The sequence below is a fragment of the Silene latifolia genome, chromosome X, assembly GCF_048544455.1.
Source record: "Silene latifolia isolate original U9 population chromosome X, ASM4854445v1, whole genome shotgun sequence".
In the NCBI taxonomy this organism is placed as follows: domain Eukaryota; kingdom Viridiplantae; phylum Streptophyta; class Magnoliopsida; order Caryophyllales; family Caryophyllaceae; genus Silene; species Silene latifolia.
The window spans coordinates 294235403-294246917 of record NC_133537.1 but is presented as its reverse complement, the minus strand read 5'-3'; the positions used below and the strand labels follow the sequence as shown (position 1 = coordinate 294246917).

At 39.7% G+C, this 11515-nt stretch overlaps 1 non-coding gene across 1 annotated transcript; it reads right to left on the bottom strand.

The window, feature by feature from the left end:
* Nucleotides 1-11011: 11011 nt before the first annotated feature.
* On the bottom strand, nucleotides 11012-11118 carry LOC141625065 (small nucleolar RNA R71). The gene has a single exon (XR_012534863.1). It is a non-coding gene; the product is annotated as a small nucleolar RNA R71 (small nucleolar RNA).
* Between the last annotated feature and the right edge of the window lie 397 nt (nucleotides 11119-11515).

Genomic DNA, 11515 nt, shown 5'->3' with positions numbered 1-11515 from the left:
TAGGGCCACAACCCCCCAGCCTTAGGCACTGCCTAGGCCGCTGCCTAGGCCAGACATGCCACTGCCTAGGCCATGGCCAGGCCACTGCCCAGGCCACAAGGCCACTGCCAGCCTCTGCTCAGGCTGCAAACACCGTAAAAAAAAGGTTGCTAAAGTAGTCGCGTACAACACCTACAACGCTATCTTTTTCTCGTCTGAGAGCAGTCCCAAACAGCACAGATTTTTGCCCAAAAACAGTACCCAAACACGCCCTATTCTTGTCCTAAAACAGTCCTAGAAACGCATACAACCCGTCCCCAAAACTATCCCGAAGTGCCTGCAAAGTTGACTCAAAACAGTCCCAAAATAGTATATATGTATCGACCAATACAGCTACTTAAGACACACCATAACAGTCCCAGAAATGCAAACAACTAGTCCCCTAAACTCAACATGTAATCGTCTCAAAATGTGCATTTTTAAGCACCAAAACCAGTCCCTACAAGGTACCATTTTCACGACTAAAAGCAGTGCCGAATGCCCTACAAAAACGCCTCAAGCACACCCCAAAAACAGTCACATAAACCGTTACACCAACCACCGAGACAACCTGAAAAAGGCTCTCAAAACAGACCCAAACAGGCCGTGAGCAGCCCTGACACACCCATTACCCGACTACCTACCACTACCCTTCACACCACTCCATATTCCATCTGAAATCAGTCCAAGAACAGAACATTAAAACGCATAAACTGAACTCAAACACGGATCCTGCCGAGGCACTATGACACGGGGTTTCAAGCGTACGAAGGATGAATTGACCATGTAAATAGGCGAGCACAAAAACAGTCCGAGCAACTACTCTACCCGTCCCCAAAACCAAGTCAGAAACTGAGTTCACGCAAACGAAGGTCACGACAGAACACGGGCTCGACACAGTCTACTCCAAACACTAATTTGAGACGATATTTACCAATCAAATGAAAGAAAAATGTAAAGAATTGAACTTTATCAAACAAGAGCATGAAAACGACATGTAAGACGGAAATTTTGACATTTGTCGAGTAACCTATCACCGTTACCTTTTTGCCCTTCAAATCTCCGAGGAAAACGTCCAAAAAAAGTACGAGCCTCCCTCCGGTCTTCAATATCTTCAGCTAGAAGAAGGAATCGAGCCGATTGAGTCAAAAGAACCGAGTTGTTTTGAGATGGTATTTCGAAATATCAACAAAAATGAAGCTTTCTTACTTAGAAAGATGAAGGAGGAAGTAAGGAGAAGAATAGTATAAAAATTATGGAATTTAATCGAGAAATGGGGACGGATCGGAGGTTGAAGCTCGACGGGAATAAAAATGGTGATTTGGGGCTCTGTTGATTGTTGATTGTTGTTGTTGCTGGTGAGTTCAAAAAGGGGAAAGGGAAATGACGGAGTGGGGATGAGGTAGTGGAACAATAATAATAATAATAATAATAATAATAATAATAATAATAATAATAATAATAATAATAATAATAATAATAATAATAATAATAATAATAATAATAGTAATAATAATAGTAATAATAATAATAATAATAATAATAGTAATAATAATAGTAATAATAATAATAATAATAATAATAATATTAATAATAAAAGAATTATTTAAAAGTAGAGTGTAAGAGGGTAGGTGAGAGTCATGTGTTGTCGGAATCGGGTTGGTCCGAATAAAAGCTTTACAAGAGAAATGCGACGATCTTTGCTAGACGGAAATATGTCTATAACTTAAGACGGAAATATATTATTATTATTCTCACTATTATTACTGTCTGACTTAATATAATTATTTTTATATAAACAAGCTTATAATGTAACTTTTATAAAATTTATGTTTAAAACGAAATTATTAAATTAAATAATTTAAAATATAAATAAAACAATAGAACGGTTAATTAAATTATAAATGCTAAAAATGGGAAATTCGCGGTTGTTACATATATCACCAAGGTAGAGGTCATAATATTGAAGAGTGTTTTCTCTTGAAACACACCATCCAAGATATGATCGAAGAGGGCAAGCTTCCTAAGCCACCTTCTGTCGCGCAATCAAAGAAAATCGACCCTCTTGGGTCTAATATCATTAAACATGACGAAGAATCATCTCTAGACTGTTCTCATCTCCTCAATCCTCGTGATGACGAAGAGATCAACTTGCTCGAAGATGGCGATATCCAAAGTGGAATGCTCATGCTTTCCATGGCCTTCAACAATAAATTTTCCAAGTTAGAAGGAGCCATTGATAACCTAAGCTCTCGACTTTCCAACATGGAAAATCAGTTTGCTGAAATGGGTAAGAAGCTTGATGCCCAACCTCTCGAGATGAAAGGTGTTCAGACAAACCCTCAACTTGACAGTCTTAAGGAGAAAGCAACGAGTGGGCAATCCATTCCTAGTTCTTCTCATCCAAGAATCAAAATCAACAAAGGCAACCTCATGGAGCCTTCGTCAAAGAAACCTAACAATTCTCCAGGGTCATTCACAAAGGCTTTCGACAAGAAGGATACACCCCCTAGGAAATTTACCAACATTGGTATTACGTACACGGATGCCCTTCATAGACTCATGGAGCGACGAATATTGAAGCCTACCGGTCCTACACCAGATCCAGAAAAGAAGTCTAAATTCTGGGATGAGAACGTCTATTGCCAGTATCACAGGGGCAAAGGACACGATACTGAGATGTGCTATAAGCTCAAGCATGTGATTCAGGATATGATCGAAAGCGGGAAGTTGTCCCTCTCAAGTTTTAATCCACGTAGCAAGTTAGCCAATCCTGATGGATATGCCACTTATCAGGAAACTCTTCTTGACTATTATCCTTCCAATGTTCCAAATGATGAGGTCGAGGTGCTCAAATGGGTGAATGCTCAAAGTCAGATGCCAAAGCCAGTTGCTTGAAAAGAAGATGTTTAAGCATGGGCCGATGATTACGAATCTGGATCTAAGGTCGCGTCAAAGTCCGAGTCCGAGTCTTAGGCTTTCTATCTCATATTTGTTCTAGTATCTTTCTTCATGTCCATTTCCATTTCTAGTGGCAATCTGGGGGCTATCCCACGAGTCACGTGTCTTCTCATGTCTATGTTAAATACATACATTCATTATCCATTTCAATAAAAGTACAATCTTCAATCCACATATACTATCATATCTCTTCATTTCCTCTTTTCCTGTGACAAAAAGAATTGATTTGAGACATTTTAAAACGAACAACAACACATGACAGTCGATGTGAGTGCACTTAAATGATGTTCCATTCCAAGTTGTAGAGGATGCGAGACTCCGTGTTCTTTTCTTACCTATTCCATGTTTGGCAATAGAAACCTCACTATAACCCCAATTTAGGACGAGCCTATCTCAAGAGATTCTAGGACGAATCCAGACCGTCTCCCTTGTTAATGATCCATGACGGAAGGCAAGCCCATTCCCCATAATAAAAAACCTGTTTACTAAAGACCAAACCATTTTCATACCAAAGGTGCTAGTTTGACCCAAATCCATGGTAACCAGAAAATCCAAGACAATACGAGCCATGATCAAAGACAAAGGCTCAATCAAGAGAAATGACCAAGATCAATATCCAAGACAAAAGAGTTGAAGAAGAAGGCTCAATCAAGCAAGTCAAAGTCAATATCCAAAATCAAAGTTATCTTCCAAAAACCTGAATCAAGAATCCGAGCAAAAAGCCGAGATATATTCTAGACCAAGAATCTTAGTCTGAATCAAGAACGAGTATAAAATCAAATACTGAACGGAATAATACTGAAGTCTATATAGAATCAAGACATTGATGAAGATGGTCAGCTAGCACCCTCACTTAGCCTTTCACACATCACACACCCTAAGTCCTTCTTGAGACCGTTATAGGGAGATAGTTAGGAATTTTGAGAATCCTCTCAAGCTCATCAAGTATACCCATCCTTTAGGGCCACGACATGGAAATTTGAACCCACGTCATTTTAATCTACCTTTATGTGCTCAGGCTACATCAAGCCAGGAGACCCCATTTCCAAGCCATATTACAAGCCATAATCCTATCAAGCCTCAACTCCACAAAATCAAGCTCCAGAGATTTGTTCATCAAAGCCTCTTATTACCGAGCTCCACATTCCAAATATCCAATCCAGTTTCACCTTGACCCAGACACGGAGTCTTCAATACTTTGCTACCCAGGACAGGACATACCCATATCATCCTTAGGGTCCACTAATTGTGCTCACATGAGAAGGAATTTTTTACAAACTTGATTACACCTCTTTGGTCTATAATCAGAGGGAGTTATCTCAAATCAATTCTTCGAGTCACCCAAGGGATATTACCCTTGTGACCCATGCACTTTAAGGCCCTGACAACATAGCTTAGGCACACACTTGAACTATGAGCATGGTTTGATTTCACCTCTTCATGTGAATACGTAGGCAGTCTTTTCTTACACAAGAAGGATACAACCACAACACCCAGACAAAATTAACCAAACCTCAGAACTACGATCTGGTTTGATTTCACTTCATGTGAATACGTAGGCAGTCCTCAAGGACACAACCGTCCCAACTTTCAACCTCAAATTATCAACTATCAACCTCAATTATCAACCATCCCAATTAATAACTTTCCACCTCAATTATCAACCATCCCAATTTTCAACCTTCCAACCTCAATTTACATCCCTTCCACAACCAACACCTCTTTACTGGGGGCTCCTTTTTGTCGCCCAGTCTCCTTTTTACCAAATTACAGAGTCACCTTCTCATCCTGGGGGCTTCTCTTCCGAGATGCCACCCTTCCTTTTTTCCTCTCTCATTTGAGTCGAGCAAGTGCTTGGTCCAGACAATGACAAAGGTCTTAGATCGATTCTCCAAGTTATCGAACCCAAGAGGAGTCTCTCTTACAGCAAGTGGTAGCAAAAGATGTCCAAGTGAATAGCTGATCTATGGCTCATGCCTTTCTTTTATATGCCCCCATCTTTCTTGCAATTCTTCTGCCTTTGGAATTGATACGCGTTGTCACCCATACTTGGCTAGGGGTTGCGCATACTTAGGCAAAGTCTGACAAGGTTATCCCCTGTGTCGCGTCAAATCTAAGTCAGTGTTGTGGCAGTTCACATTTTGCGTCCTAGTGAGTCGATGTCGTGTCAAGTCCTATGTCTAAAGCCCATTGAATATGCATAACGCATTACAAACGACAAATTTCTTTGAGCAAGTTTTAAACAACTCTTATAAAGAAACAAATTTTGCAAAACCTATGTGTTTCCTCATACGTATGTGTTATTTTGTTCTATTAGATTGCGTTCTTGTGTGGCCGCTAACCATGCAGGTAAGTATCAGAAGTAGTGCTTGCTCCAACTGGGGGCTTCGCTCAAGTCCGAGTAGACTGTGAACTGTCGCTGTACTTTATCAAGACTTCGCTTGCAACAACGAGCGAATATCCTCTGACAGGTGTTTTGACACACCTCAATTATGTTCCCCCAGCGAGAGTTCAAGACAGCCATTTATCCCTCTCAACATGTGGAGTTCAACATCAATCTCATGTTTTACCGAAGTTTGTTTGAAGACCGACCCAAGTAGATTTCTCCCAGCGAGAGTTCAAGACATCCATTTGTCCCTCTCAACACGTGGAGTTCATCATCAATCTCAAGTTTTACCGAAGTTTGTTTGAAGACCGACCCAAGCAGATTTCTCCCAGCAGTTTCTACTGACGTCCTGCTATCCTCAATATTATTGTTTCCTCACGGAGTTCGGCAAAGGTGTCGTTCTCCAGAAGTTCCCAAACCAGGGCCTCCTTCCTTAGGTTCGTAAACCCAAAGTTAGGATTCTTACCCATAGATTCTTAGATCCCAAAATGGCTTCCTTTAGGTTCATAAACCTTTAAGCCTACACCAACGTCCTTAGGTTCATAAACCCATAAATCCTTTTGGAGTTCTCATACCTCAGAAAGCTTAAACGCACGCGTTTAAAATAAGAATTAGTAACCCGATAGTTCCTAAACTTAACCCTAGGATTCCCATTCCTCTTAGGTTCATAAGCCTTTAAGTTCCCATACCAGTCGTCCTTTTAGGTTCGTACACCTAGGTTCATACGCCTAGCTCTTTAGGTTCCCAAACTCCCTAGAGTTCATACACTTATACCCTTTAGGATCATAATCCTTTAGGATCACCTTTTCTTAGAGTTCCTACACCCAAACCTAGGTTACTCCTTAGGTTGAACTTATATTTGGCCTCCTTCCCATCGATGTTTTCCTTTAGGGCCCCACACCCTATCACAATCCTTACATATCTTTTAGGTCTTAACCTTAGCTCCTACGCAACTCTGGAAACATCTCGAGCAAGAAGTCTCAGGTATGGTCTCTTCTTATGGCTGGCGAGCTTCCTTACGTAGTCTAATGGACTTTAAACGACCCTCCCCGGAAGTCGACAGACTCTAAAATATTCCCGACGACAGGTTCTTGGCTCAGAGCCCTTGAGCCGCCTCGCGTCACCATTGTCTTCAGGTTGTAATCTTCGATTGACCTGAGGGCTATACTTTGACTTTTGCCTTGTCTAAGCCTCAGTCAAAGTGGGGGCTCTGTAGATACTTCATTTCTGCACCTCCCGCAAAACACCCGGTGATGATTGGGCCGCATGTTTGGTACGCGGAACGATTTATGACAGTTCGTAAGTTTATCGTCAAGTGATAGCTCAAATACTTGTGTCTACCCCTTGGTTGTCATCTAGGTGTCATTACGGTCGTTTTGGCAGTAATTAGAGTATATTTGGAGTCCGGGTCAAAAACCGTCTTCATTTCCTAAAACCGTCAAATCCCGAGTCAAAAGCAATGTGCTTGTCTACCTATATTTAGGATGTCATAAAATGTTATGGGTTATTATCATTTTGAGTCCTATGTCACTTCTTTGGGTTAAACTTAAAGTTTACATTACAAAATGTGCATTTCATTTAGCTAAAAAGACAACCCGACATTTAGGCCCGTATTACGAGGTCATAACGACTTTTTTTGGGTCAGGAAAATTTCACATAAATTTCTAGATCTTCCTTTTAGCTTTCCAACACCACCAAAATCACCTTATTCCGAGTCTTGTAGAGAAAGTTATGCCTAAAATACGACAGGCTGTCAAACGCGCTTTCTTCCGCAGGAGGAAACCGCTGGGGAAAGGACACAGCAAGTGCTGCGCCTCTTCCAAGGGACGCAGCACCTGCTGCGCCTTTTCTCCAGGCTTTCTTTTTTGTTTAAGTTTCCGTTTTTAACCTAAGTCGGTTGTTTCCGGATCTTTCTCTCCTTTCCTAAACCCTGATTCCGTGATTAGTATAAACTGAAGCCTTCGGCCTCACATATTTCTCACGCGCGAATGTCCGCCCTTCTCTTCTCCCTTTGCATTCTAAGAACACGCTCTTGCTTTTTGGCGTCTACGTGCTTGAAATTTCGACCACGTAAGTTCGGATCCTTCTGAGTACCAGCATCGTTTTGCATGACCGACCAATTTGACCAACTCCACATCAATCAACTTAATCAATCTTGTTTAACTTCCTCTTAGAGGGCATTTTCGTCGTACGTTCGAGTCGAGCATCACTAAACGTTAACTTAGTTAATCTCGTTTCGTCAAACATGTAAGTTCGAGGGTGTAAATCCCATCTTTTACTATTGTTTTTATTTTTGTAATCATTATTGTAAGGTTTACGTCAAAAATATATTCAAAACCGATTTATAAAACCTTTATTCAAACCCTTTTTAACGGATTAATGGGAGACAGGTGTCGAGAAGGAACGCAGCACCTGCTGCGCCTCTTCCTGAGGCTGCCGCAGTTCATGCTTTCCTTCTTCTTCCTTCGTCTTTTGTTCGTTCGTTTATTCTTTGCTTTGTCTTTGTTTGTTCTTATTTCATTAACACGATAATTTTAACGTATAATTCGTTAATAATTCATCTTTAAATTCCCGACTTAAATCCCAAGTAATTCATATTTGTGGGTTTTCGTCATTAAAATCAATCCGGGTTTTGGAGATTCAATTCATCTATATCAAATATCTGAAATTCATCTTTTGTATATTTTCATCTGTTAATTATCGTCATCATCATCAATAGTTTAGCATTAATAACCTAACTAGTTTGTTAATTTGTAATTAACCTTGTAATTAATCTTGTAATTAATTTGTCCTAATTAGTTTTATCTCATGTTTTATTGTTTTTATGACCAATTCACATATAAATAATATATTAATCCACTTCTATCCGAGTCAAATATCGATAATCAAGCATTAAATTCACCAATGAACATTAACGATATGCAATTCCGGCTTCACAACCAGAATTCACCTTAAGAACAGACGCAGTGAGCACTGCGCCTCTTCCAAAGGACGCAGACTGCTGCGCCTGTTCCGGGTTGAATTCTGCCCCTGAACTTCCGTTGTTGCTTTGACTTAGTTATTATCTTACGTATTAATTAACTATTACTCGTATTATCGCCGTTAATCTATTCGTTAATTTATTTTCCCTTTCTTTTTCTCAAACCATCCGTTTTAAGTGTATTTTCGACGTAGATCAATTAACCCATTGTAATTATTGCAATTTTCAATTATTGTATTTATTTCTTTATCATATTGTTTGTATGCTCTCACATGCAATCAACCTAAATTTCTACCTCGACATTTATGCATGTTAAATTACGTGTTTACCGACTTAGTTAATTCTCACATGTTAGGATTAATCTAATGGATGTTGCATAGCATGCATATAACCTTCAACATATCGAGTATAGATGATTTTCCCTAATCATTAGTAGAGGCCGCTATCGAGGCAGGCGGGATTAGGTGTTCGATCAAAAGAGCTTCCTAATACGTACCCTCACCCCTTACTCCAGATCTCTATGAACATCCGTGTTCATTGGCATCCACGAGAGTCATTCTAGACATAGAATGCTAAGGGTAACGAGTTCTTAGTGTCTATGTCACTACTTTGTGTCTTGACATGACGCGAAGTATTCGAACGGTTTCCAATTTTCCACAATAAATTGGTGGCGACTCCACAAATGCAAAGCTTGCTCTCTTTTCTCCCGAGTGACACCCCCGTGGGCCCGCGTCCACACCAGCTCGAGCGGATCTCCTTACAGGACCAGCTGTGCATCAGGTGAGGACGAGCAGATCCTGGTGGGAGTTCGAAGAACGATCCGTGCATGTCCCTCATGAGGAGCAAAATTACCAAGTTTCTCTTAGGGTCCTAATAGTCATTTAAGCCCTTAGTAACCCTAATCCTTGTACTTAATTTTAGTATAAATACCCCATTGTACTACCTAGATTATCATGAACCCTTAACCAACTCTTAATATCATCTTAATTTAGTTGTAATACAAATTTCAATATTAATCACATCTTAATCTTTCATTAATCTCTCAATTGTTCTTAGTTTTATTTGGGTAATTAGAAGATTATTTGGGTTTATTGGAGGATTAACAACCGTCCATCAATCATCAAGTACTTCTATTATTCTTAGCTTTATTATTTGGATCATCTCCATAGGTATAATCTTTTTTACCCTTGTTTAATTATTGTTAATCATATCATTTATTCATCATGTTTTGTTTTGTTAGTATGATTGACAACCTTATTAGCATGCTAAACTTGATCATGAGTGAGTAGTCCTTTAGCTAGGGTTAATGGGGAATTAGGGGAAACAAACATGGGAATTAATCTATGCTTAATCTAATATGTTTTCATAATTTAATTTCTTGCTTGTTGTGATTTCAACCTATGCACATGTTATGTTTGATGAAATGCGAGCATATGAATCCTTGCATTTTTTACCCATCTCTTATCTTTTCAATGAGGCTTGTAAGATATAAACCAACTCGAGCCTCATTAGACCATGCATAGAGTTGAATAGGAGGAGACTAAGTCGACTTGTAGGTGTTGTACAGTCTATACGATTTGGCTCCGGGACCTAAATCTTCCTAGGGATTGTAAGATATACACTAACTCGATCCCATCACAACAATAAGTGCTTGCTTCTAATTGAGAACATGTTTGTATGATCTATTTTTATGAATTCCCTATGAACCCATGACACCCTAGTGCTTTTAATCAATTGTTTACAAACCCCTTTATGCTTTACTTTGTTTTCATCTCAACCCGATTTGTGACACCCTAAGACATAGCTACTTGCAATTGAAAATCCTACATCAATACCCGTCCGTTGGGATCCGACCTTTACTTACCTCTTTACTAAGAGTAGTTTGTGAAGTTATAAATATTATTTTGGTTGGTAGCTTCTGACGACGAGTTTTAACCGAACCAAAAATGGCGTCGTTACCGGGGACGGTGTTCAATTGATTTGATTTTCGTTAATTGTTTTTAGTTGTGTCTTTCTTTACCTTGGGGGAGTAAATCTCCTCAAGGTTGTTCTAATTGTTTTCGAGTTGTTTGATATTTTGCATGACTAGGAGATCATAAGGTAATTTATTACCTATTGATTTCGAAATTGAAAGGACCTTAACTAACAATAGAAGAGTTGCTAGAGGTACTTCAAGAGTTGTAGATATTGGAGAGATTGTGGACATTCAAACATATAACATTGAGTTTGTCAAACCTTTTGCAATAGAAGGAGAGGATAGCCCAATTCAAAACCCACCACAAAATCAACCCACAATGCCTAAATTTTCATCACATTCCGTACCAACCGAGGAGAACCTACCAAACGGTACTCCTACACCACCACATTTAACCGGTAATTTCATTGCCAAATCCGCATTCATACAATTAGTTGAGAGAAGTCAATTTGGAGGGATGCCTAGTGAAGACCCTCATTCACATATGGAGATTTTTTGTGACTATTGTGATGCAATTTCTCAAACCGGAGTTACTCAAGACCAAATCCGATGGGTATTGTTTCCTTTTTATTTGAACGGTACCGCATAGCAATGGTTGAAGAGCCTAGACAAGGCTAGCCTTGGTATTGATTCATGGAAGAAGTTAGCACTTGCCTTCTACAAGAAATTCTATCCTCCGGAGAAGACTAATATGTTCAGAGCCCAAATCACCGGGTTCAAGCAAAGGGATGAGGAATCATTATATGAAGCATGGGAGAGATTTAAGGACACTTGTCGTTCTTGTCCACACCCTGGACTTAATGAGTGGTTCCTTGTGCAACAATTTTGGAACGGCCTATATGAAGACTCACGTAATGTCCTTAATATGGGATCCAATGGGATGTTTACCAAAGTTGATGATAATCAAACATGGGCCAAAATCGAAGAGATGGCGGTTCATAATTCCCAATATAGTAGGCCTCGAAAGGCCACAAGAGGAGGAAAGCATGAGGTAGATCCCATCATTCAATTAGGTGCTCAACTAAGTGCTCATATCGACACCATCAATTTGAAGTTTGAGAAGGCCATGGCTAAGCTTGATGAAGCCTCCAAATCACCCAAACAACATGTCAATGCTATGGTGGCATCATCCTCAATTCCAAGTGGAGTATGCGAAAGTTGTGGAACCTTGGGACATGATCAAAATGAATGTAGG